Source organism: Cupressus sempervirens, chromosome 6 (assembly GCF_028749045.1).
Source record: "Cupressus sempervirens isolate cs-2001-9-10 chromosome 6, ASM2874904v1, whole genome shotgun sequence".
In the NCBI taxonomy this organism is placed as follows: domain Eukaryota; kingdom Viridiplantae; phylum Streptophyta; class Pinopsida; order Cupressales; family Cupressaceae; genus Cupressus; species Cupressus sempervirens.
In genome coordinates this window covers 386,796,027-386,822,119 of record NC_143123.1, presented here as the reverse complement: position 1 = coordinate 386,822,119, position 26,093 = coordinate 386,796,027, and positions in this window count along the sequence as shown.

Below are 26,093 nucleotides of genomic sequence, written 5' to 3'. Positions count from 1 at the left end.
AAAAGAGTGAAAATCAATAACTAGTTGCTATTGGTGGTTTTTTCCAAATTGGGTTTCCATGTTAAATCTTGGTGTCAAATGTGTTTATGCTATTTTCTTTATGTGTTTAAAACTAAGTTAACTAATTTTAATCATAGATAACATCTAATGATTTATAAGTTAATCTTTTATTGAGGTAATCCAGTTACTAATGAGTTACAACATTCTGTGTGTTTATCAAGATTCAATAGTATTCAATTATTTGTTTGCATTTTGTACTGACATCAAAAGGGATCAAAGATTTATTTTAGTAGTAACTGATTCACCTGTCCTCTCTCAATTACTCCTCTTATATTTCCAACAACATGTTCTAGAGTATTTTTTTTCATGGAAAATGTAGGAATTCTTAGAGATGTATGGTCTAGAAGAACCAACTTATTAATGTTGTATTATTTGGTTTCTTTTTTCATGTATAATTTCATCATTTGATGTGATATGAGAAAGAAAAATAATCTCTAGATACACATAATTTATTTTCATAATTTTAAAATGATTGTAGGCAAAAAAAAAAAAAAAATTGGTTCTATTAGAGAGAAGGTACCATTCAAATGACCCCTGAATGAATGTTTATGTAAGAAAAAGTGGGATCTCAGAGGGACATGTACTAATTACCCAAATGAATATTTATATGAAATAAAGTCTGGGAGTTTTTAGGGACCATCAATGGACTATCCATGCAATATCATGAATCTACTCCTTTTTATGTTTTCAACCTCCTAATGAATTTACTATTTTTATCTTGGACTATTTGATTTGCAAGAAGATGTGAAACTAATGAAGGACATGGGCTTGGATGCATATACGTTTGCCATATCCTACTCATGGATATTACCATGTGAGCCAATTTTTTAACCCTTAAACAAAAGTGACTACCAATTAGTAGTGTCTTTCTTTTAAAAAAATCTTGTTTTTGGTGAGAATAGATGGCACAATCAAAGGTGGAATTAACAAAGTTGGAGTGGCCTACTACAAAAACCTTATCAGTGAACCCTTAAAACATGGTAAAAATTAATCTTGTTTTCTATTATGGACATAGAAATCTTTATAATTTTATGCAAGCCATAAACAAATCATGTTTGTAGATATAAAGCCTTTTGTGACTCTATTTCATCAGGACCTTCCACAAGCTCTAGACGATAACTATGGAGACTTTCTGAGCAAAAAAATTATGTATGAAACCCTTCCAAATCAGGATATCCTTTTTGCATCTATGCCCATATATTATCAATGTTGACATTATTGTTTTTTAACTGAAACTTTGACATGGTGGTGTATTTTGCTATGTTTCTTTAATATTAGCATAGTGATGTATGAACTTATGTACTTTTGCATCTATATACATTTTTATTTTTTATTTTTTTAAATATTTTTGTATGTAAGGTAGGGCCAAAAAGAATCAGAACCCAACCCAAAGAAATTTGAGTGAATCTTGAACCCGAATCAATACCCAAATCTGAACATGGTATTTTTTTCAGTGGTTGGGTTCATTCCAATGTTTCTTGACACTCACTATCATTTTGCATTTTATTCCAACCATCGTCTAGAATATGTATGCCACTACTGAAAAGGTATTTGACTAATTAGAGAAGGATATAGATTTTCATTAACAAACAAATTTGTTAGCTATCTTACATCTACACTAAATACCAATATAGTAATAGGCTAGCAAGCAGAAGGTCCACATCCATCCAAAGGATCTTCTTTTTGGGTATCCTAAACTAATGGGTTGACATTAGAAGGCCTAAGCTTCATCATATGATTTTACTCTTAAGCATTCTAATAAGTGTCTATTCACATGTTTGTAGTTCCTAGGAGTTATTATATATTTGATCTTGGGAATCTTATAAAGTATGGCTCATAATTTTTGTCCCAGGCCTTCTCATCTTTAAATCAAGGTCATACTTGCCACAAGAGACATATTCTTGTTCAACCCATTTAACCCATTTTCTATCATCCATAAGACCATGGTCATTAGATCATTGTGAATGTGAAAATCCAATATTCTTTGTAAGATATTGGTATTTTCCTTTGAACATTTCTAACAAGTGAGAAATCAATTTTGGCATATTTATTATATCTTTCCACTAATAGAAGATGATTAAACTTTATTATTTCAAGCACACTTTCTGTCAAACAATGAGATAGAGATGAGATATAATTTGTTCGTCCTTTAAATGTAGATGAAATACATGAAAAAATGTACAACTTGTAGTCCTCCCAATATTTGGACTGTAAATTCTCAACGACACTTGCAAGTGATTCCAATGTCATAGTACCTATTACAACACTTTCCTGGATTTTATCTAGTGCTCTCATAATATCTTCTATATTGTCTAGTTGGTGATTCTATCGTGCAGCCTCTTTCTAAAGTTGCTCCTTCTCCTTCCAATACATTTTCAACTCTTTCTAATGCCTTAAATTTTGATCAAACTTCTAAATATCAACCTCTACCATATCTAAAATTAACTTCACATTATTTTTTAAATCTATCATAAGTGTTTGGTCCTCCATAGCTTTCATTTCAGAATTCAAATTTTCAAGTTTTCTATTCATTATATGTTTGGTTTATCAATGATTTCCTCCAGTTCAACTACAGTGCATCTCAACTAGCTATTCCAATGATGCAATCACCCATCTATCTCCAGATTGTATAAGCACTTGTTGTTTTATAAAATCTAGATAGATACTGATAGTTCCAAAGCCATAAACCTGAAGACCATCATGTGTGTGTCCCACTTTAGGGAAAAATTGGATGTCATGTTCTTGTGCATATGTTTCAAGCACTTCCTTCAAACTCAACTAAGGTGCACCCATGGAATTATTCAGGTGAATCTCATTGCCCATGGAAGATGAGGCTTGTTGTTGAGCATACATTTTTGTTGCTTGTTGCTACTGAAGTGCCTCAAATTGGTGGTGTTCCATCACCCTAAGATAGCTTACATTCTCTCTAGCTCCAAGTTGGTCCATAGTCATACCTTCCACATCTTGATTCATCATTTCAAAGGCTACATTTAGCTGACTTCTTATTCTCTCTTTAGCAAGAAACTCAGGGAAAAAATATTCCTTACCACCCTAAAATCCACTATGTTACTTTATTAAAATAAATAAATTGAACAAAGCCAATGATACAAAACTTGTTGCCACTTTGGAAAAATGTTACCTCTAACATTGCAACCATATGATAAATGGGAATAGTACATGCCCAAGCCATAACCCAATTAAATTGTTCTAGTTTCTAATAGCTGGGTTGATTACGAATTCTTGTAGAACTATCATCATATTAAGTATGATAAAACAAACAATTAGTTGTTCCCAGCTAGCAGGATCAAATACAATTTTTCAAGGTGATAAAATTACATATGCAAATGCATCACTTGCATGCTAGGCATGAAGCACATTCCCCGACTTATAATGAATGGTTATATATAAAGGCTCCATATTCTATCTCAACAATGGAAATAAACCATAAACATCATTAAAGGAAGCATAGGCTTTCCCATTCAGCAACTATGATCTAAAAGCTATATTTATTTTTAAATAATTCGCCAAGTCATCACAATCGCGATGGTCTATTCTAATGGCTAGCTATTCCTTGCACAACACATATGTTGCAACAGTATCATAACTATGATAGAAATATATGATGGATAACCATCACTTATACAATGTAATTTTTGCATACACATTGCAATTGTGATAGCTAACTGGAAGTTGAAATAGTCATAAGTATGACAATGTAATGTCGCAATTGTGACATCATGAACATGAACTCTTATCCCTCCAATATTCCAAGTTACAACAATGTCATCCATTACCATTATGATGGCTTCCCTTTCTGTCACAATTTATGATAGAAAATTTTCAATGGTCACCCAACAGGAGCATTCCAAGACTTCTTCTATATAGTAGTTTTTACTTTTGAAACTACTTTTTCCTATTTTTCCAATTTGATGTTATTTGAACATGACCATTTTCATATTTGTAATGCCTCTTACTCTTTTGTTCTTTCTTATGGTAACCAAGTTGTTAAATTTTACACGATACATTATTTTATGCCATAGCCAACTTTCCTCTACTTGGGCCAAAAAGCATGAACTTTTAGTGAGATCTAGATAGAATAGATTACCTTTAGTCTGATTACCAATCCCAATTAGGTTTCCTTTTCCATCCAATAACTTTGCTTTTCCATTCATGAATTATACCTTGAATCCAATATTTTTCATATGTGCCACACTTAGAAGATTGTGCCTTAGTTCTTCAACCCAATAGGAATTGTCACATTTGATTCTTTTAGTTAATGCAATGCATTCTTTTCATTTTACATAACATGGTTCATTATTTCTAAATCTAAGACTTCCACCATCATAATTTTCCAAGTGTATAAACTTAGTTTTGTCACTAGTCATGTAATGAGAACAACCACTATCTATTATCCATGTGTCATTCTTGCTAACATGAGAAATAAGTGTCATCTTTTTATTTTTCCTCACTATTGATGCATCCTTAACAACAATATATATCATTTCATCTTAATCATCACTATTAGAATCTTTAGCAATGTAACAAGATTTCTTACCTTTGTCCTTCTAGTGTTTGAAGCTCTTGAAGTCTTTCTTGCCTTTGAACTTATTGTATTTTTTGTCATCTTTGTTTTCTCTATTTTGACACCTTTCAGCAATGTGACCAAACTCTTCACAAGTGAAACAAATCAATGGAATTTTTCCTTTATATTTACCTTTTCTTTTTGGTAACCTTCTTACAAGTATGGCTTCAATGGCTTCAAGGTCATCCTTGGAATCATCATCTTCTTCACAGTCAATTTGTTTTCCTTTTGAGTTTCTTCCCTTTCTACCAAGATTTAGTTTGTCTTTGAATGCTAATTCTATGTTGTTAGTATTAGGAAGATAGTTATAAAAGTTATCCAACCCAAAATTAGTCAATCTTCCCACTAGTGCATCTAGAGTTATATCATTTTAAGAATCACATCTCATATCTTGAATAGCTGAAACTCTAATTGCATAAGTAGGAAGAATATATCTTAATACCTTGTTGACTATAGTTGTTTCATCTATTTTTCCTCTTGTAGCTCTGATTGCACTTACACTTGCTTTGATTCTTTCACTATATTTTATAATCTTTTCATCTTCTTTCATCTTCATCTAATCAAACTGCCTCTTAGAATTTCTTCTTTGGATCTTTTCACATTATCATCCCCTCCATATATCTTCTCTAGTTAGTTCCACATATCATAGGTGATAGGGAAACCTTTCACTTCATCAAATTCAGACTAGTTCAGAGGGGAAGCAATATCAATCATCATTGTATTGTGGTTCTTCATATTCACCATCTAATCCACAGTTAAAGGATTTGGTGGCACCACATACTAGCTCAATAAGAAGTGTAGACCTTGATGGGACTCAAAATTGCATTCTCGTTTTGAGTACTATTCCAAAATTTTGAGTCATTTTGAGCCCTATAAATGCATTGTATTGCATCTGTAACTGGCTATCATTTTGATGCCTATAAGGTTTTTTATATTTCTAAACCTTGAATTTAGTATCTCTATATGTCCCATGATGATAAATTGTCATTCTAAGTCATTCCGTAAAGTTTTGTTTTGAGCAGTGTTCAATTTTGCATTTTTGCCCCAAGTGTCAAACAATGATAGGAGGCCTATTTTGCTTTTGAATATCTTACACCCAATAATGTTTCATGACTCTACTTTGGGAGTACTTATTATGTATATCATAGAACCAATATTTTAATTTTCAAGTCATTTTGATATGTTTTGACTAGGTTGTGAATCCCTCAAAGTTGGTTACTTATCTTTGTTATGTTGATGCAAATTGCCCTAAATTCTAAGAAGTCTTGTTTGACTGATTATAACTTTGACCTAGTTGACCATATTGAGAAAAATCCTTTTTCAATGTATTTTAGAAGTCACACACTTTCTATGTTCTAGATTTGAGCCTGTGGCGAATTTGTTTGATCAATTTTAAAATGTGATTCCAAATTCCTTTTGTGAACTTTCACTGGTGTCTTAAAATGCAGATTGATCAGCACCCCTGTTTGGGATGTCATAACTATGAATCCATAATGGATGAGATCAAATGGTTTTTACCACTATGTTATACTCCAAAAATTCTTCAAGTGTTCCAATTTTCATGTCTTGATGAATCTATCTACACACTTTCCCAAGTCCATTCCATTTGTGAAAACCACATTTATGTTGATGTTTCCAGTTCTGCAATTTTGAGTACCTCTTTTCGAAAGCTTACCAAAATCACCCTGTTATTTTTCATGAGCCCAAATCATAGAATTATAATCCCCTCGTGACAATGAACTAATGCCCCTATTTTCAAGCTCCCAAGTATCTGTTTGTCCTATTTTCAAAGTCAAATGCAAATGCACTTTCCTATTTTCTAACATGTTTATTTGTAGACAGTTTTAACTAAGCAACTTTGATGGTCAATATATTTTGACCTAGGTGTTATCATGATACGAGATCTGACAGGGTGCAAGAATGCAGAACAAAGTATCAGCATGTCTAAAATAGAAGTGTTAAAATGTTATGACAAGATTGAAGTAGTAAAATGTTACATCATTGTTGTGTGATCAGGAAAGCAAAATTTAAGAGTTAAGATGCCATGAAATTTGCAAATTGTATGATCGTAAAGGGAAATAAACAAGGCTAAGATGTTATGCCAAAGTGTGATGTCAAAAGATCATGAGATCCACATAAGGTAAAATCAAGACTATGATCTTACGATGTTAAATATTTCAAATATTGTATAGGGAAATGTGTGGCCCACCAAGGTCAACTAGAAAATGAGATTTCAACAACTAGTAAGGGGAATTGAATAAAAAGAATTTTCAAATCAAATATTCAAATGAGTGCACATCCTAAAGCTTTAAATTTGAAGATTCAAATAAATTTTGTATTATTATATAGTTTTGACTATCATTGTTGATCGAATTTGAGAGATCAAAATTGAACAAATTTTGTAAGTTGAAGTTGGTAATGAATGTATTTATAATGATTCTAAGCTCCTTGGACTTTTCTTTGGAGTATTTGGCAAGAATATTATATGGTATACAAATATTTGGTGAAGCCTATGTAATCATGGCACATATTATGTAATTTTCAAGGTGAGTATGGTACGTTCAATCATTAGCTACAATTAAAAGAGTAGGAAAAATGGTTAAGATTTAAAATACATGTTTTGACAAATGGAAAGTGAATTGGTTGCCGCTTCCAAAATTTATTTACAATACCAAGGCTGAATTAATTGTGTCCAATAAGACACACTTGAAAATCATGGCAAAAATTTTAGACCTAAGTCGGTCCTAAAAATAGAATTCATTGGCAACCACATTAGGGTGCGACCCAATAATGTATAAAAAATTGGTGATCAGCTCACATGGTGGATAAAATCTAGTGACATGGCAAATAGTTGAATTCATCAAATAGCAAGTATTTTCCACCAATGAAAACTTTGTACAAGAGTACCAAAAATAGGTCTACAAAGCGATTGTAGTCCAGTCTATTTCACCCATCCTTACTAGAGGTATCCATTCATTTATTGTTTTCTCAAAATTAAGATGAAGCTAATGTAATTAATATATTTTAACTTTAAGCATATAGGGGCTCTGCAACTACATGACTTCATCATTTGCAATGCAGAATTCATGGTGCTCTATCCTTCCTCTACTTGGCCTATGTATTCTATTGTGGTTTTTCATGTGCTTTGGTGCTGTGTTTTATCATTTCTTGAGTCTCCTTTGGTTTTATTTTCATTTTTTTGTTAAATTGCATGCTAAATAGGGTTTTTGAAATTATGCCTTTGGAGCTGAGTACCCTCGGCTCCCAGCCTGGTTCACACATGTGTGTGGAGGATGTATCTAAGAATGATGGAGATCTAGGCTTCGGGATGGATATTGACAAGGGGGTTGCAAATAATTATTTACATGGCATAAATAAAAAGATGAATTTTGGAAATAACTGTGGAAGTGGTTGACCCTCATACAAAGTAGTTCTCTCTAAACATTCAAAGCTAGACTGGTCACCTTCTACAACTTTTAATGGAGTCTCTTGCAGGAAAGAAGGTGGTTTTTGAGGACCCACAACCAATGGAGATTGATTAGAGGGAAAATCAACCAAGGGTGGAGAAGTCAAACAAGAAAGAGATGGTAATTATGCCCCTCGTGACTTTTGAACTCTCTCTCTATCTCCTAATGAAGATATGGTTCAGGCCATTAGGAAAGAAAAAAAGTGGCTAAAGAATATTACTATTTTTTTTTTAAGATAAGGAATCATTACCCTCGCAAAAAAAATTGATGAATGGATTACTAACATTTGGGAAAGAAATTAGGGATTCAAATGAGTTTTGATAGAATGATTTAGAAAGGGCTATTTGTGGGTTTTTTTAAAATCTCATGGAATGCAGGAGAGGGTGTTGAAAAAGAAATATTAGAATTTTGGTTGGTCTCTATTTAGAGCCTATCAATGGTTAGCTAATGGAAAAGTTGGACAAGTTGGTTGGTCTCTATTTAGAGCCTATCAATGGTTAGCTAATGGAAAAGTTGGACAAGTTGGTTGGTCTCTATTTAGAGCCTATCAATGGTTAGCTAATGGAAAAGTTGGACAAGTTATCTCTCATTCCAATCCTCATTGGATTGAGATTAAGAACCCTCAGCCATAATTATGGCCCTTTCTTGCTCAGATTGTTTAGCCTTTGGTTCAATTCTACAACTTGAAGATGCTAGGTATACTTTACCTCACCTAAATGCTAGGATCTTGCTTTCCCTAACACGTGATGTTGAATTTATAGATTTTACCTCAATGAATCTAGAAGAAGGAAATTTTGTGTGGGAAATTTCCTAAAACCTAGGGTCATGTTTCTATTGTAAAAAAAAAACGTCACAAAAAAAAGGAGTGTCCAACCCTCCATAATTTGTAGAACCCTAAATTTGATAGCAGTATTAAAGTTAACCCTAAGGATGCTGGAAAATTAGATATTTCCAAGGAAGATAATACTAATGACAACAATTCTTCTAAGGCTAACATTCTAGATAGTAATAAAGATTCTCTTAGGGTCCATTTGGTTGTAGAAATTGACAAATGCGACAATCAATTATGCTTGAATAAGTTCATTCCTTGAATTTGCACATTCTTAAAGTAATTTTTGGGATAAATTCTTGACCTATTTGGTGGACCTGGAAGAGGAGTGGGAAAACATATTTTCTCTATTTGGTTGCAAGAATTGGAATTCATGATTGAACTGCAATTGCAAGACAAAACTAACACCAGTGTTCAGGGAAGAGAAGAGAGCCTTAGGCAATGGCTTTCTATCAACTGCAAAGATCTTTGGACTCTTTCAAATGCAAAACCAATTTTAATGTGCACAAACCAATAGCACCATAAGCCTCCAATCTCCTACAACAAGCACATTGGTAATAGTAATTGCATCATTAAGCGGAGCATACATTTTTTTTTCTTTGGGTCAATGAGCACCTGTCCATTAGATGTAAGTACCATATACAATGGATTAAACACACAAAATTATCTAGTCAACATAGATATTATAGAAGAAAAATAAAGAAAATGGTACACACAAAATGTTTTAGGTCAAAATCATTTTAATGATGTTATTTACCCATTTGTAAACCCAACAAAAATTACAATATGCTTAAGAAAAAAGTGGAATAGGAATAGCTATTCCTAATCAACCCTTTTGGATGGAAGAGTTGGATGCTCATTTTTAATAAAAATGAGGATACCGCCATTCTAATTTTGATTTCAAATTTGACAACCAAACATCGAATGTGCCAATGTAAGAATTCGTGCACTCTATTTTTTGGTGAATTTGTGTTACCAAACAGGGTGTTAATGACTTAAATGCAAGAAATTCCTTAGATGTAGTAACTTAGACTACCAATAGTGGTAAATATGTTAGTCTAAATAATCCTCTATTTGAAGATGAATTTGAAGTTATGCCTGCTTCTAGGTCTGATATGTCTAATTCCCTAACCATTTGTTAACCAAATTCTAGTTCGGCTAATGCTAATCATGAGGTTTTTTATAATTCTTCACTCCCACCAAAACTAAATGCTCAGTAATTGGCTCTTAACACCATTAATGAAAGAGCATATAATAATATCATAACTACCCATGGGACACTAAGTAGAGATAGGAACATGAATGGGACCTTAAAACCAATTTTCATCCAAAAGAATATTGAGAATATCTTTGGAGTAATGAATAAAGAGCTCTTTATTTAATTCATGAAAAAAAATTCTAAGAAAAAGAGGAAAATCTTTGAGAGGTAGTCCCTTTCTAATGATAGTAGGAAATCCAATAAGGAGATTATGACTTTGCTTTAATTGGCTTTGTAGAAACTCTAAATCCCAACAATCTAAATGATGCATCTGCATAGTTGGACTATGAGAGGCCTTGAAATGTCTGATAGGAAATATATGGTTAGAAAATGGTGTAACAACCTCAAGTTAAAAGACATTATTTACCTACAAGAAATTAAAATTGTAGGGTTTTAAGCCTATATTATTCTGAGATTTATTTGGGATCAATCTATAGGATTTTACTCTAATCACCTCAGAGGGAAAGGTGCCATTGCCATCATAGTTGGTCTAGAATGATTTGATAAGGTTATATCTAATGGTTCCTCACCGTTTCATAGAGCCATGTGGGTTGTCTTTCAACACAGTGATACGTGTATTGGGCTTTGTAATATTTACACACCTAATGAATATAGGGAGTGAGCTAGAATGGTTAACTAATGGTTTTCCCAAAGCTCATTAGATCTTTATTGGAGACTTTAATATGGTGGAAAATGGAAAGGATGAGAGTGGGAGGAAAGCTCACTATTGGAAAGGAAATGAATCATTTTTTTAATCCAATTTTAGGAGGAAATTTAGAACAGCTCAACCTCAAGCTTTTGAAAAGAAATCCTTCTCCGATATATAGTTTACATGGTGAAATTATCAATAAGGTAAGAAAAGGGTCTATTGTCAATTGGATAGGGTTTATGTGGAGGAATCACTTTTTGTTGTTGAAAAGCATAATGGCCATGCTCTAGTTTGTGTTACTCCATTGTTTTTAGATCTGAAATGACCCTAGCTATAAAGGTCACTAAATCCCAATATTGTACCGTGGCAATTCGTCAAATAGTTTGCAAACAGACTCTGATACCACTGAAATAACCCTGACAGGTTATTGCTTTCTCCAGCACCAAAATACTAAAAACTTCAAAGGTTTGACATTTCGTCAAACAATTAGCAATCGACTTACTACTGCTGGAGTGAATTTTGTCTCTGGAACTACTTGCAATAAAAATGGTTATACAAGGGATGCCATGATAACTGGAACACCAATAATATTAAACTCTTCATAGTAGTGCAATGATTACAGACCCAAATATCAAAAACTAGTTACCCTACGAGTAATACAGGAAAAATAACAATCCCTTATAATTTTAATTGATTCTAATGATCTATTGAGAACCTGATTTTGTTTATGACTTTAGCCATGGTTTTCGTACTGGCCACAGCACACTTGTCTGCAAAAGAATGGCTGCGATGTTTCATAAGCTTTAATTCCTCTTTCTCCGAGAAATAAATGCTCCCCCCAAATAATATGAAACGGCACACAGAGAAAAGAACATCAAACCAGCGGAACTAGCTTCCATGACCGCTCTCAAAGGCGATTTGATGATAAATCATCTCCTTCCATGTATAAGACTACATCCACGATATGCCTAAAATGCGTGGCCCGGCTATATCTCCTGTCTTTGTCACATGACCAACTCTGAACCGACCTGTGCCTTTCTCCAGGGGATGAACAAGAGTCGATTATAGATTCAGCGAATGGAGTTCGGTTTGACTTGATGATTTTGTTAACTCCAAAGAGACACGATAATGTGCTGAAGCCGTGGAGAGACTTCCGAATCGGAATGTGACCCGCGTTTTTAAAATTGCAGCTCGTGGGTGGGCTGGTCTAAAGATTTGCCCGTTTTGGCCGTTACTCCTTATACTCGTTCTGCGGGTTTTAACAAATTGATTTCCTCCCTCCGATCTGGCACTCCTGACGCGGCTGTGACAGGTAATGATTTGCTTTCCAATCCGACCAAAGCCTTGCATCGTCTCTTATATAAATTTATGTCAGCTGAGAAATCGAAACTTTCCTCAAATCTGAATAATACACTTGTTCCCTGATGCAGCGAATGTTTCTGGCTCAATTATTGCTCATAGTTGCTTCACCATAAATGACATTTGCAACAAATCCTCAATTCTGCCCCTGCACTAATGATCTGAATCAAATCCTTCGAGAAATAATGATGCAAGAACCACAATTTGGCCTTAAGCCACAAATAAGCACCTTGATGAAATGACTGGATGTCACCTCCAATCTGCAATAATTCGGATGATATTTCACACCCTCAAAATTGCATACCAATTGAGAGTTATCATTCTCAATGGCCAACTGTGACAATTGTAGAAACCCTAGGTTCCACAATGCACCTGTGATTGAATCACAACCTGAAAAATCAAGAGAGATAATCAACTGCCTCATTCGAATGGAGCCCCGGGGTGCCTATTTATTCTTTTCTCTCCATCCTCTCCAGAGACTTCTAGAACATTTTTGATCTTATCCCTCAAGTGACTTTATTAAATATTTTCCAAGTTGCTTTATTAAATACAAGGTTATCTTTTAATATTATTTATTTAATTAAAATAATTAATTAGTCATCCTTGGACAACCATTAATTAAATTAATTAAATCGAACTGTCACCAGAAAATTGGGGACATGACAGTCCGCCCTTCCTGAAATTGCTTGTCCCCAAGCAATGACTGAACCATGAACCAATCAGTCTTCCTGGATCCCAAATGTAAATCTGTGTATCATCCCAATCCGCATCATACTCCCGTGGAGAAATCATCAATACCAGTAGCTGAGAAACTGTACTCAACATACAAACATCTGACATCTCTGATGAAATTATCTGTAAACCAACTGTGGATGTCAGTAGAAGAAACCATTCTGCGGAACTCAAGCCAACTGGAACATCAACTCTATCAAAACTCAAGCCCCCGTCAGAATGACACTTGCACCCAACTGTACTGTAGATATGACAACAGCTATAGGTACCTGAATTACTGCCATCAAATTCAATCTCTGAAAAACTGCTCCGGGTGTGTCGATGCTGCAGGCTGAATAACTTGCTACTACCACTTCTTTTTTCGAAAGAAGGTGCCAATCTATCCCCTAATGGATGGTAAGAAACTGGAACCAATCTACATCTGCGTGAAATAAAATCTTTTATCTCTGTGTCAAAAGAACAATGATGAGCGTACCCTACCGTATAATGCTGGTAAGAACCTCCAAACTCTGCTGCTGGCTCATCATCACTGAACTGGGAATCAACAGATGGCTCCATTTTCTGACTCCGAGTGACTGTAGGTCGGATAGGTCCCTGTGCACTCTGCTCAACAAACCCCTCCTCGAGATCCCTGTGAGGTAGCATAGTAGAAAGGACCCCTATAATCTTCTCAACCAATCTACAAATAATACTAGTATCTTGGATGAGAACACCTTCCGTCACTTTATGCGAGTCCAAATGAACACATGCACTATCCAGCAAATATTCCATGAACGGTTTAGTGTAGTAAAAATTATATGAGGAAGCATTTACATACTCCCCTTTACACCACATCGGGTCCTCCTGTAAGGATGGCGTACTCAACTGTACCACACTATCAACTATCTGAGTAGAATCAATCTGGAGACTTGACTCAACTGGTATCCCAAATTCATTAGAACCAGCTACTACCAAATCTTGAATATATGTGTCGGCCTTAACAATATGCTCCTTAGTAGTAACTGCGGAAGTGTACTTACCATCATCCACCTCAGTAGTCAAATGAACTGGGTTTGGGGCTGGTTTTGACCGTAAATGCTCCAACTCCACGGTCACCTCCTTCAACTGAAACTGCGACTTCTGTAGATCTCGTTGTGTGTCCTCTAACGCCTCAGTAGTCGCTATGAGCTCTTGGGAAAGCTCACTCACCTCCTCTTCACGATCCAAGAGGGCCTCATATGATGTACTCCCCCACTCAACCAAGTGATCACGGTCGGCTACCAATCGTAAATAATCCTGCTTCAAAATTCGAACAGCTTCACGCAAGGCATGAATCTCTGCCAAAGAAAAGTAACCACCACTGGACTCATCTGTCATAAAAGAACCCCAACCAGTAACAGCCAACAACTGACGAGCAGTATCAAAGTGCTCACAAGCGATAGTAATGTCTTGCTCACTAACTTTCAACTGGCTAATCACATGATGGCTCTGGCTGAACTGTCTTCCACAAACCTTCTCTGTCACATTGTCTAAAGGAGTATCTTCAAGGTTACTGGTTTCTAGAATATTGTCATCCATATCTTGCGAATCCTTTCCAAAACTCATATCCTCATCTGGAGTGTCAAAATCTATAGTTCTGCTGTCAAGCACTTCTGTACCTAAAGAAACTGTCAAGGAAGTTGAATCTTCAAAACTGTTCACTTCATTTTCTCGGATGTCATCAAGGCCAAAACGATCCTAGGACTCATCTGTACATGCTTCCAAATATGAAAAACCTTCAACACCTTTCAGCAAGGATGGTCGACTGGAAATATGAATCAAACCCAACAACGGTGCATAAAAACTAATACCAACATCGGATGTTCTGCTGGCACAAGGAAAGACAACACCGTATACTCTGCTAATCAAATTCATGATAGCATTCAAACAAACATTGCTACTATTAAGTGTTAAAGATCTCCAGTTAGCTGAACCCCAAATGCCCCTGAAACATTCTTGAGTCCATATTCGTAAACAAGGAACAGCTGGTAACTCAAGAAAACTCCTTACCTGAGTAATGTGACCAATACCAATTAACTTCACATACCTGTCTGCCATTGTCCTTGTATCCTGGATGTGAATGCAAGATGAACTCATAACATTATCAGCTACCATATATGATCCCTCTTCTGTCAAAAACTGAGTGCAAGATGAACTCAGCTCCATGTCGTGTTCATTCCCATGTCTCTCCCAGTCCTGTAATGCCAAAGTTGCTCGAGTGTCCTCAAGCTCGCAAGAAAGCTTGACAACTTCCTCCTCCTTCCTCCTCAAGGCATTTGAATAGTCTTTGGCAAGGCTTAGAAGATGGTCACGGTTTGATAGAAGATGTAAATAGCTCAACTTCGTCATTCCCATTCCTTCACCAATTGCATGTAAGTCACAACAAGGAGAATTTTCCTGAACTCCCTTATGTCTTCCTTGTAACTGAATCATCTGGATGTGCTCTTCTAACATCTCCCGCATCCTGTCATGATGAGATAAAGAAGCCACAATACTATCTTTGCTTACCTTCAGCTGGCTGGACAAATCATGTGAAGTACTACCAGTTTCATCCTTATGTGACGAAGCATCTAACTGAGCCTGGTATTCTCTCTCAGCAAAATCATGGATACTCAGTGTTTGCTCATCTCTACCTGGTATCTCACCATCAACATCCTTATCATCATCTGAACTCACTTCACTGTAATCATTGACTGTCGGAATCGAACCACCTTTAGTATCTGAGACATCACCCTTGGGAAACCTGTACACAACTGTCCCAACTTGAGTATCAAGTTGACAGTTACTATCCATCAGTGTAATGTCCTTCACCGCTTCTTCCTGTGACCAAACTGAAGCTTCTGACTGGTTGCACACTTGTTTCTCGAACTCCTCATTAAGGTTCCTAGTAGCATCTCTCATTGTATCAGTCAACGCTTTGTGAGAAGATTTGACAAAACGAAACCCAGTTGGTTTATTCACCTTAGCTGGGACGGACAGCCTGTCAAGCATACGGTGGTGTTTAACCAACAGTTCAGACATGTTATGTTTGATTTTTCTGAGCTCATCCTGAATGTCTGAATAGTCCTCCTTTCCATAATTTTGACTCTGAATACTGCGTCTATTACTTGTCCGAGATTGTGTCCTTGGAGACTTTGTGCTGTACCTGTCCATCTTGGTTGAAGTAGAGTGCTGATCACTCCTGTAAGTTGGTTCTCACCCCACAGGATGGCAAGAAAACTGCTCTGATGCCACTAAAATGACCCTAGCTATAAAGGTCACTAAATCCCAATATTATACCGTGGCAATTCGTCAAATAGTTTGCAAACAGACTCTGATACCACTGAAATAACCCTGACAGGTTATTGCTTTCTCCAGCACCAAAATACTAAAAACTCAAAGGTTTGACATTTCGTCAAACAATTAGCAATCGACTTACTACTGCTGGAGTGAATTTTGTCTCTGGAACTACTTGCAATAAAAATGGTTATACAAGGGATGCCATGATAACTGGAACACCAATAATATTAAACTCTTCGTAGTAGTGCAATGATTACAGACCCAAATATCAAAAACTAGTTACCCTACGAGTAATACAGAAAAAATAACAATCCCTTATAATTTTAATTGATTCTAATGATCTATTGAGAACCTGATTTTTTTTATGACTTTAGCCACGGTTTTCGTATTGGCCACAGCACACTTGTCTGCAAAAGAATGGTTGCGATGTTTCATAAGCTTTAATTCCTCTTTCTCCGAGAAATAAATGCTCCCCCCAAATAATATGAAACGGCGCACAGAGAAAAGAACATCAAGCCAGAGGAACCAGCTTCCATGACCGCTCTCAAAGGCGATTTGATGATAAATCATCTCCCGCCATGTATAAGACTACATCCACGATATGCCTAAAATGCGTGGCCCGGCTATATCTCCTGTCTTTGTCACATGACCAACTCTGAACCGACCCGTGCCTTTCTCCAGGGGATGAACAAGAGTCGATTATAGATTCAGCAAATGGAGTTCGGTTTGACTTGATGATTTTGTTAACTCCAAAGAGACACGATAATGTGCTGAAGCCGTGGAGAGACTTCCGAATCAGAATGTGACCCGCATTTTTAAAATTGCAGCTCGTGGGTGGGCTGGTCTAAAGATTTTCCCATTTTGGCCGTTACTCCTTATACTCGTTCTGCGGGTTTTAACAAATTGATTTCCTCCCTCCGATCTGGCACTCCTGACGCGACTGTGACAGGTAATGATTTGCTTTCCAATCCGACCAAAGCCTTGCGTCGTCTCTTATATAAATTTATGTCAGCTGAGAAATTGAAACTTTCCTCAAATCTGAATAATACACTTGTTCCCTGATGCAGCGAATGTTTCTGGCTCAATTATTGCTCATAGTTGCTTCACCATAAATGACATTTGCAACAAATCCTCAATTCTGCCCCTGCACTGATGATCTGAATCAAATCCTTCGAGAAATAATGATGCAAGAACCACAATTTGGCCTTAAGCCGCAAATAAGCGCCCTGATGAAATGACTGGATGTCACCTCCAATCTGCAATAATTCGGATGATATTTCACACCCTCAAAATTGCGTACCAATTGAGAGTTATCGTTCTCAATGGCCAACTGTGACAATTGTAGAAACCCTAGGTTCCACAATGCACCTGTGATTGAATCACAACCTAAAAAATCAAGAGAGATAATCAACTGCCTCATTCGAATGGAGCCCCGGGGTGCCTATTTATTCTTTTCTCTCCATCCTCTCCAGAGACTTCTAGAACATTTTTGATCTTATCCCTCAAGTGACTTTATTAAATATTTTCCAAGTCGCTTTATTAAATACAAGGTTATCTTTTAATATTATTTATTTAATTAAAATAATTAATTAGTCGTCCTTGGACAACCATTAATTAAATTAATTAAATCGAACTGTCACCAAAAAATTGGGGACATGACAAGATCACCATCCAATATATGTTAATGTGTTTCTGGACAATTTTTCTCAAAACAAGAAAAAGAAAAGAGGCAGCTTCAAAGTTAATACTTCCCTCCTTAATGATGAAGGTACTAATGGTGTCATTAATATGATGACTAATCTATGTAAACTATGCGATCCAGAGTTAAGCCCTAGAGAAATGTAGAGCTCCCTAGTGGAATCTTGGAGAAAGTTGTATCAAACCATTGGTAAGAAGAAAGCTATGGATAGGAATGAGGAACTTTGTTTACAGATTACATTGAATACCATTGAAAAAGATCTACAACTTAAAGGTTGTGACCCTCTCCTAGAAAAAAGGTTGATGTGGGTTAAGGGCCAACTTAGGAAGGTGCAGCAATATAAGATTAAAGGGAAAAAAACTAGAGCTAGAATGAACTATATTAAAGAGGGAGACAAAGGTTCCAAATACTTTTTCAACATCATAAGAGCCAAACATAAAAGAGAAATCACTGAATATATCCAAATTTGTGGGGAGAAAAGTAATGATCATAACTACATAAAGGAGGCCTTTTTTAATTTCTACAAGGACTTATTTACCTCAAAATTCTCTAAGCATAATAAGGCTAGTTTAGAGACTTGTCTCAAATGAATTCCAAAAAAATCTCCAAATTTGATGCTACGGAGCTCAATATTCCTTTAACCCTTGATGATATCAATAAATATATCCTCTACCTAGCAAATGATAAGTCACTCGAGCCTGATGGCCTCCCAGTTAATTCTATAAGCATAATGTGGAATGGATTAGTCCCAAGCTTCTAGAACTATATGAAGATGATTTTTATTTAGGATCTCTTGGTGTAGATATCAACAAGGGTTTTTATCAAACTTTTACCAAAGGGGAGTGACAAGTCTTAGGTGAAGAACTGGAGACCCATAACTCTTCTAAATCTATCTTACAAGATTGTGGCCAAAGTGTTTACTAGGAGGATTGAAGGAATCTTGACTAAATTCATTTCACCTACACAAACAAGATTCATTGAGGGGAGGTTCATTCTAGAGAACCTTATTACTAGTTGGGAAGTAATGAATTGGGCTAAGAATGGTGAAAAAAATATAGTGATAGATTTTCTAGACTTTGAAAAAACATATGATAGAATTGAGCGGCCTTTTGTTATGGTTATGCTTCAATATTTTGGTTTACCCCCTACTTTTGCAAATGCATTGACTTTCTTCTTAAAGATTCATCTACAATCATAGATGTGAATGGGGAGTTCACTGAAAATATTGTTTTGCAAAGGTCCGTAAGGTAGGGATGTCCAAATTCCTCATCCCTTTTTGTTATTCTTGCAAATGCACTATACTATATTCTTAGGCCTTCTCAGTTAGGACTTCTGGTTAAGGGAATTACCTTTCCTAATAAAGAGATGTTAATTAATGCCTTGTTTACTAATGATACTGTATTTTATTGGATGAAGAAAATTTTGATAATATGTTTCATAGGCTTCAATTCTTTTGTATGGTCTCTGGAGGTAAAGTGGCCCCACATAAGTCCTTCATTATTGGATGATCTCCTTCTCTCCCAAAATGGCTTGTGAGAAAAGGATGGCAGTGGATGGGATTGAATGAATTTGTTAGATATCTAGGGATCTTGTTCTCTATTGATCCTACTTTAAAGGATATGTGACATTGGCTTTTTACTAGAATTGAAAAGAAATACATGAAATTACAGATGTTTCTCCTTTCTTTCGTTGGTAGAGTGCAAGTGGTTCAAAAGGTGTTATCTTCTCATCATATTTACTTTTCTTCAGCATGGCTATTTGCCAATCATCAAACCAATAGATTGGAAAAGATTATGAGAGATTTTTGTTGGTCTGATGGGTTAGGCAACAAAAAAAGACATTGTGTCAAATGGGAGTGGTGTTGTTTACCAAGGATAACTTTAAGAAACACCCTTGCAAAATTGTTAAAATTTTGGCGAATCAAATATTGGTTTAGGAGAAAAAACTAACTTCTATTTGTGAATTTTTATTTTTAGGTAGGAAAATTTTTTATTTTATTGATGATTTTTTTCAATCATATTAAAATTCTATAAAATCTTGGATAATCTTTCATTATTGATTAAAATTGTGAACAGAAGCACAAATACCTAGAAACCATGATTTTGTTATTATGATACAGAACCTAATTAATTATTAAACTTAAGGTTAAATTTAGCCCACTTTTATAGTTATAGTTTCCCTCCAAATTATTGAATGGCAATTTGGGGGCAGCGACCCTATTATTTATAACTATAGTTTCCCTCTAAATCCTATTTTAGGCCAAAATTTTAAAATGATGCCAAGTTTTAAAGAAAGACCCCAAAATAAAGACATGTATCCCCAATCAAGTCTATTTTGGGTTAAAGTGAGAAAGGATTAAAACTTTCATGTAAAGTCTTTGAAATAGAGACACGTGTTAAATCTGCATACTTAATTTGAACCTAGCTTTATTTTTTACCAAATAAAGGCGAATGTGACCATCGATTAAGACAAGCCTTGGAAATTGTAGGAAAAAATATTTGATTTGTCACATAGAAAAATTAGATTCTAATGGCGAAGTCATCACAAAAATAAAAATACTTTGGTATTATTATTGGTTATTTTCCTAAGCATGGGACCCAATTCTAGTAAAGTCCAAGCAACATGGACACAAAAATGTGTAAAAATAATTAGCCAAATTTGGGGTTCCCAATGAGTGATATTAGCCAATTGGTGAATATTAGCCACTAAATTTATCCTTGTGGTTTACCAAGGGAGAAGGGAGGATTGGGTATTAAAGACTTGAAAGCTTAGGGTATGACACTAGCATCTAAATGGATCATTCAATTGCTCTTAGGGGAGGAACCATGAAAATTTCTAGTTTGAAATACCATTAATAGATCAAGAATCAAAAAATACAAATGTTGGGATAAGATACTTCTATGTGATAAAGTTTTTGGAAGTTTTCAGTAATCTTTTTTTGGCTCTAAAGTGTTTCAATCTATCTAGAAATATTGGTCCCAAGTCAGAAGTCTTATCCTACTCAGGGGTGCATGTGATGATTCTCCTACTTATTCAATTTTTGATAGATCTATTTGGTGAGGAGTTGAAGTTAATGATAAACCTCTTGCATTAACCCAAAGTTTATCTGCTAAAAACTAGAATAAAATTGGTATCTCTTTACTCAAAGAAACTTTGGTTGACAATAGATTAGGGCTTCAGAATGAAATAGCTAGGAAATTTAAGATTATAAATTCTCAAAAGAAAACATGATCCATTATTTCTAAAGTTGTGGGCCCTTTTTTCCAAGGCATACTATGAATACTAACATTTTTTTGTAGTGAATACAAGGTACCTCTAAATAGCATTTTATCTTTAATTTTTTATCCATTCTCCTTGCAAACCTAAAAATTCTTATTTTAGATTGTTATTGTTGTTGAGGAAGCTTGTTGTTGGTAATGTTGTACCCTAAAATCTAGGTAATCCTATTATGTGTGGAGTTTGTTTTGTTCCTAAGTCTTTTGAGCATCTATTTTTTTAATGTCCTTTATCTTGTGGAGTCTAGTCTATTTTATTTGAATCATCCATTGTATAGAATAGTAGACTTGGCCTCTCTTGGAGTGAAATTTTAGCTAGTTTTGTGGATTCCTTTGATCTTAGAATTGATAGATTTTGGTCTATTTTAACCTGTGAAATACTATGGTATCCTTGGAAGGAGAAAAATGAGGATATTTTCCAAAAGAGGTGGCAACTTACTAAGTGTTGATATAAACTCACACATTTTCATATAATGTCATAAGTTGTTGCAGCTTTGGAAATTTCTAGAGACATGTTCATGATGATGATGCGAGAGGGGCAAATATTGATACACAAGGAAGACATAGTTTCTTTCCAATACTTTTTCAATCAAAGAGAGTTTGATAATATTAACCAATTTATCAAAGATCTTAGTATTGAAGATAGAGGTTTTCCCCCCAAAGAAGATCCTCATGTTCACACAATACTAGGATAGAAAATATAGGATGAAAGTATACAGGTTGAATAACACGATTTACAGTGCTTCAATTTCTCTTTTTTGTATTAGAAGATAGTATAATATGTTCTCAATAGGTATCTAATTATCAGTAGTAGCTACCTTGGTTTCTCTAAGGTTATTATGATATTGTAAAATGGTAAAAGCCAAGACATTTATGTCATGTACTCTTGTTACTTATACTATGTCAATAGAAAAAAAAATTAAGATGAAGCTTGTTTGTTTCAAATATTTGGCAATGCTTTGATAATAGAATATCTAGCACAAGTAGGTCATGAATCTAAATTTCTTCTATGAGCCTTTTTTAATCATTAACAATTTTTCTTGCATGTGTTGAACAATATGCTCAATAAAATTACATCTTACTAGTTGTTTTTTACAATGAATATTGAAAATCATTTCTGGAATGATGGCACCCACTTTCTCGTTACTTTCCAAACCCAAACACATGTCAATTCCCTACAAGAACTTGATTTTTAGCAAATACATATTGTTCTAGCCAAGGCATTGCTTGTCAATTTCCTTGGAGAGTGCAATTTCGCACAACAAACTCCAAAACATACATTTCCTTTGCATGTGTTTGACCTCCAAGAGTTTGATTTGTGTCTAAAGGCCAAATTCTTGCTTTTATCAACACATTTTAAACATGTAATGAGCCTCCAAGAGTGTGATTTTCATCTTGGTTGTATGTAAATACATTTAAACAACATATTTCCCAAATACATGCAAACACATCACATGTATTTACCTCCAAGAGTGTGATTTTTCTCCTTAGGTAAAAATATTTGGGTTTTGAAGACTATTTAAAATATGTTGGTGGATTACAAGACCTTGATTATAACACCAAAAATGTTTCATGCATTTAACAATTGAGACCACGCTTTTCTTCTTTCAAGCCAAAACACCCATGTAAAAAGGCCTTCTAAACTCGATTCGGCAAGAAACATTTGAAGGAAAGGAGATTGCAAACACATTTGACCAGCTTCATTCACACGTGTTTGGATTTGGAGACCATGATTCAAACGTAAAATTTGTATTTTTCAAAGATCTTTGGTTTCCATATGCAAACACATTTGGAGAACCTGATTTTTGAGAAGACAAGTTCATCCTAACTTCTGTTTCTTCTCCATTTTTCTCATTGATCTCCAAGTAAGTGTGAGGATTTAATTTTGCTTCCATTTATTTCTTATTTTTCTAAATTGTTACATTCTTTGGCTCATTGATATATGTCTCCTCAAAGATAGTCCTAGTTTTTTATAGTAAGTTATTAAATATGCCTGAAACCTTTTATCTCTATTAAAAATTCAAAGCTCTTTTCATTTCAAAAATGAAATTGCATGCAAAGAGAAATTATGGAGTTGTCAAATTTTATTCAAAAGCAAGAGGTGTGTTTTTCTCCTTGTTTTTAGTTTTTTCTTATATTTTGTTGTTCATTTTTTGTCTATTTTTTGGAGAAATGTTGATAATTTCCCCCCAAGAATGCAAGTGCATATACAAGTTTTCATCTTCCATGCCAATCCATTTTCCAAATACATTCCAGCTCCATTTTTCCTACATATGCAATTGCATCTTCCACACCCGGTTGCATATTTACCTCAAGTAAAAATGGTGCATTTTCACCACATGTAATTACCTCTGGAGAAGCCAATTTTGGTAAAAGGTCACAAGTTAAAATACCAAAGTTATCATTTTGAACATATCCATACACAACCAACTTGCATTCTCGACCATTCAAGAAAATGCCTACTTTTCATTTATGCAATCCATCATTCTAAACCCAATTTTGGCCCTTTTTGTGCAAATATATGTTGTCTTGTTCATTTCCAATCATCCCATGTGTTCCATAAGTATCTAATCCATACTTTGATTGCCTATCTTCATAGATCTGCCATTGTAACCCAAAAATCAAAAGTCTTCATGGATCCAATCTTGTCAAACGTTGTATTTTCTCTTTTGAATTTCCATGTTGCAGCACAAGATATGTCTGTACCTCCAAAAGCCAAAGGAAAGATGAAGTATCAATATGATAAGGATCTATCCCATGCAACTTTCTCACATGTTTCATCTACCCTTGATCAAATCTTGACATGACCACTTTCTTGCAGAGGCTCAAAACTTCTTCTAACAAAGATATGTAGCACATTAGGAGAAAAAGCATTCATCTAGTAGCCACCTTCCCTATGGCTTTCCTTGAACCCAAGTTTTTTTGGGAATGTGCAAATCATTATAGTTCAGTTCAAAGACACTTAAGAATGCAGATGGTAGAGTACTTTTTAGCATGGATCTCAATGTAATTGAGTAAATATTCAAGGTTCCTGTGAAACTAGAATGTGTCAATTTATCCAAGGAAATATATGTGTGCTTATGCAATTAGAGTAAACTAATTATCAAAAGTACACAAATTATAACTAGTTGGTTAATGAGAGACCAATTTTTTCTAGATGGCCAAAGATAATTTACAAATCTAACTTCTCTCTAGAGGTCAATGATTTGATAACTCATCTGAGTAAAATCTGTGGTCTCAAAGAATCCAATCACTTTGAGATTTGGATCTTTAAGTTCATCTATCAAATCCTTAAACACAAAGAACCCATCTATTGAGGAGAAATCATAAGCACAACATTGTGTGAATAGGTTATTCATGTAAGGACGTCCTCTCCATTCCCCATGAATTCATAGTTGGTGTACATTATTGCAACCATGGGGATGTTCTCAGGACTCTCCACAAAGGGAGATCAATCTATAGTTCCCATTTGGAACTATTATGATCAACTCATGATAACATAGAGAAAGCATCATTTCAAGAGGGTGAAGGATGGATGTTTTTTTTGTTCATTTTAGGCACCTGTTCAAAAAAGAGTTGGTAATCAAAAGAGTATCAAATGAGGCATCAAATAGGGTATATCAATATGGGTGCATTTTCTTACAATTTCCAACTTTCACCTACCTAAGATTTGGTTATTTTGAAGGAGAACCATACACTTTGCCTAGATATCCTACTAATAGGATCATTCTTGTGGAAATAGCTAGACAACTCATGAAAGTGAAAACATACAAAATCAGCCAACACATGCCAGGATTCAGCTTTGCCACCACCAAACCTCTTCATATTAGTCAATATGCATTTACCTCTATGTATAGGGTGAAAGCAATGGAATTTTAACTTTAAACTCATTACCCTGAAGAAGTTCAATGTTAGATCTGAATTTGACAACACATAAATGAATTCAAGGATAAAAAGGGCATTCACCCATGTTCATCACACTGAGGATGTGTGGATTGACTTGCATACTGAGGTAGAGGTCATCAAGATGGACTACGGTAGACTTACTTGGAAGAAAATCATCAACCTCAACATGATTCAAATTTGAGAGGGGTTGAGATTGAAGATGATGGCATACTCTTGGATTTAGAATATCAGAACACTCAACTTGAAAAGCTTTTTCCCAATCTTGTTCAGTGACAACAAAAAGAAGGAACTTGTATCTTTGATAGATTCTAATCGATTTTTTTGAATACCAACAAATGGCTAAAAAGAGTCTTAAAAGAGTACAACTAAAGGTTGGAGTAGATTGCAGTTAGTTCAAACCCATTGGAAGGAAGTCTCAAATGGAGATCAGGAAGAAACATGGTTCACCTCCTTGGAGCCATTCAAAACTCTCAAGTTTAAGCTCAAAGGTGGAAAATTTGTGATTCCACCCTCACAGTCTTCTCAAGAACCCTTGCAAGCATAAGAATCAAATGAAGAAGAGGAAGATATATATATATATATATATATATATATATATATATATATATATATATATATATATATATATATATATATATATATATATATATATATATATATATATAATGAGAATATCTCCTCCATGGTCACCAAGTAGCCAAGAGCCATTTTCCAAGAGGAACCATTTTTGGTTTTCCTAGAAATTTTTCAAGAGGTAGATCACAGTTGATCTACGACAAATGAGATGCAAGGTCCTGATAGAAGGTGACAACTTGTTCATTAAATCAGAAATCACTTCAAAGTTCACTAGTAGAGTTAATGTTGAATTTGATTTAGATGAATTTGGGATACAATGAACAAGTTTGACACATATAAGTTTGTGGAAAAGAACTTAGGGGATTCCATCATGGAAAACTACCTCTAACTCCCCACTTAGGAAC